Consider the following 3526-nt stretch of genomic DNA (forward strand, 5'->3'; position numbering starts at 1 on the left):
GCATCTTGAATCTTATATCTAGTGTTATTTCTCTCATCTCTCTCTTACTAGTAAAGTTCACTATATTATATCTAAATACCACCTCTCTTCGGAGCAAGTCATTCTTGACTTAATCACAAAGCTTGATATCACTTACTAACTCGGTCTGAATGCATTCTTTGTTAATAATCAACTTATGTGTATATTTGATATAACACCTGCTGCCATTTATATTTCCTTACATTTCCGCACCTAACTCTCTAACTATCTAACTCTAACTTATTATTATTGTTGAGCTTTTAGATCCATTGAGATAAACTATTCCGCAACTATACTTGTTCTAATGCTTGTTCAAGTGTGTCTCAAGTTTTTCTCTCAACAAAAGCTTTTGCACATTTTGTTAATCCATGAGCATGATCTATACTTCTCGACCAAAAATGAATCGAGAGAAAAAGAAAGAATCAAAATTGATAGATATATTTCCCGAAATAAACGAAAAGAAACAAAAGATAAAACATAAATCATGGATCAACTGAGCCCTCCCATAAACTTTCTTAAAAATAAGAAAGAAGAACCCTATACAAATACCATGAAGTAAGGTTTGATCATATTCATGGAGATTCCATAAATATTCCATTCCAAAAATGGAAGCAATTAGGATTTTTTAGAGGTTTGATGCAATTACTAATTCATGATCAGACATGTACATAATGAAAACTTCAATCTCGATTCTACGAGAATTTTTATGTAAGTCTTTCATTTGTTTGTCTTCGATGGAAGTTTGATTTTCCCCGAATGTATCCTAATTTTTGGCCTAATTCTTTTTCTGATGATCGATTCAACCTCTGATCAAAAAGATATACAGTGGGTTATATTTCATCTCTTCAAGAAGTTTAGTAATGAGCATAATGTCACTTTTGTCCCAATGGAGAAAGGAACCTATTATTATCCAAACGAACAATTTAAATGACATCTTTAAGTTTCTTATTTTATTATGTTCAACTCTATGTATTATTTTATTCTATGTATTCTTTTAACCTTAGAGTACATTGAATATACATGCATATATGATTTATAGAGGGAATACAATAACCTTACTATTGGTGGTCTTATCATTTTCTTTGTTGCAATTTGTAACTGTAAAGCTTGTTTTTTTTTGCCCTCGGTTAATTCTTTGCTTGTTGGGCTTTTAATATACATTCGCTGTTTCAAAAAAAATATTATTGCGGTTAATTCTTTGCTTGTTGGGCTTTTAATATACATTCGCCTTTTCAAAAAAAATATTATTGCAGAAAATACGATGTCTAGGCTTAAATTCTTTTATAATATTAAATTGTATGAATCATTTTCTAAAAGAGACGTTTTAATCGGTAAGATATTAAAGTCGAAAATATAAATAAAGAAATGAATGTGTTGAGTAGGATCCTACTAGATTACACGTTGGAAAGCGGAATAATATAGAATGAGAGAAAAGTATGAAAAAGACAACTCAGTAGTTTGTAGTTATTCCCCAGAATAGAAATTCACAACAAGATCCTTACATACCAAACAGCTTGCCCCAAAAGCGCAGAGATAAACGCCGTTTTTCAGTACACCTCCATATTATAAGGTACTCTTCCTTCTTCCTCTTTCTCTTCCGCTTTAATCGTTTCAATCTGCTATTGTTTCGTTTTTTTTCTTGCTTTTCAGGATTATTAGATTCATATTTTTGTTGTTTGATTCCCTATAAGCAACAATCACTGTTTATATTTTTTTTTTTCAATTTTCATTTCGTTTCATGGATACGTGAAGTTGATTTGCAATTAGATTACAGTTTCGTTACTTTGTGACTAATACATTGAGTTTATGCGTTTTGGATCTTAAGAAGAAAACCTGGGATTTTAGGGATGTAAACTTTAGTTGTCCTTGAAACAGGATTTCGACCTCTTCTATGATAAAAGCATTGACGCTCTTGTGATTCACATTATCGTAATATAGGGGAAAACAAAACTAAACACATGTTACTAAGATAATTTTGAGATGAAATGAGACCTGCAAGAGAAAGCATGTAATGAAATGAATTAAACAATATTCATCACAATAACGTTCCACAATTTGACTTCATTATGGTACAAGTTATGTGAAATCATATATAAACAAATATTATTGGTAGAGATGATCAGTTAGGATTTAAGCGTTCCAAATAGAGTTGTACAAGTCCGTTGTGTTTTAATTCTTTTACTTTAATGGAATGAAAAATTGAAATATATAACCCATATTTATTGTCATAATTTTTTTTCCTAATTTTTTTCACTATTTTATAAAAAGCTACAGGAAGATAGTTGGGCATTATATGGAGGAGGCTTTTTTAGAAGTTACCAGGGAATCTCTCATCGCACTTTCTTGTTGTGAACCTAAAAAGATTTCCGAGTCATCTCATCCTGAAAAACCAAATGGCCAACACAAAGTTGCGTCTGTCGTTGATGAACTCAGATTAAAATTGATATCCATTGCTTCCGAGCCCCCATCTATGGACTCCCCTCTGAATGAGTTTTAGGTTTAAAGTTATGAACATATATAACAATTATTATGATATAATTTTTTATTTGATGTTTAGTTACTAGTTTCATACATCTTAAGGCCCAAGGCCAATGGTCTATCATGTTTGATGATACTTGTGAATGTCCCAAAATGTACAATACTACAATTACTACAAAAATCAGTTATCCATTATCCTTCATTTTGCACGTTTGATCTTTGGAAGTCTTATTTATACTTTTCTTGTTATATTTGGCCACAAGACAGGCCTAAGTAGCATTTGAATGCGTTTGTTGCTATATTTGTTATGCAAACTTTTTTAGGATATTTTTTATATTATTATGACTATGAGAAGGGATTTTATCATTTTTATGTCTGTTATAGTTTGGAGATCAAGGGAGAGTCTAAGTCCCATCTTGTCAGTGTTCTCAATCTTATTATGTCCTTTCATTCCAATTTTGTGTTAAATTTCTATTTCAAATTTTTATATTTATGTCTTTTTTTTTGGAAAATTTGAACTGATAATAAGGATGAGGGAGTGATGCATGTCTTTTGTGCTAGCGAACAAGAGTGAAAGTTTCATAATACAAATTTTGTCCTATTAACATCTCTTCAAATTGAATAGCATTTAGATTGAATTATATGCTAAGCGGTTGCAAATGCTATAAAATGTTGTGGATTATGTCAATTTATAAAAATAAATAAAATTGTTTAAATATATTTAATATTATTATACTCGGTTCTGTGTTATCATCTACATTTTGAGAATGTATTTTACACCAAAAAGTTAGGGGTTGTTTGATAGTTATTGGCTGGATAAGATATAACTAAGTTAGAGCCTTACCGGGTCAGAAGCTCTGATTTCATCTTCCTCTGACTAAAATCATATTGTTTGATTATGTATTTGACTGACTATGCTATGCTTAGTGCTAAAAATGATTATTTTACCCTTATGTTTTGTTTTGTGACGAATAAAATTTGTTACTTGGAACGGATGGTAGAAACTCCTCTGTAGTATAGTGGATTAAAG

General features: G+C 30.6%; 1 long non-coding RNA gene across 1 annotated transcript; it reads left to right on the plus strand.

Annotated features, from left to right (window-relative positions):
• Nucleotides 1-1433: 1433 nt before the first annotated feature.
• LOC145058297 (uncharacterized) lies at nucleotides 1434-2705 on the plus strand. Its single transcript, XR_013686319.1, has 2 exons — nucleotides 1434-1588; nucleotides 2287-2705. It is a non-coding gene; the product is annotated as an uncharacterized LOC145058297 (long non-coding RNA).
• The last annotated feature ends 821 nt before the right edge of the window (nucleotides 2706-3526 follow it).

Source organism: Lactuca serriola, chromosome 6 (genome assembly GCF_051521515.1).
Source record: "Lactuca serriola cultivar US96UC23 chromosome 6, Lser_US96UC23_V15, whole genome shotgun sequence".
Taxonomy (NCBI): domain Eukaryota; kingdom Viridiplantae; phylum Streptophyta; class Magnoliopsida; order Asterales; family Asteraceae; genus Lactuca; species Lactuca serriola.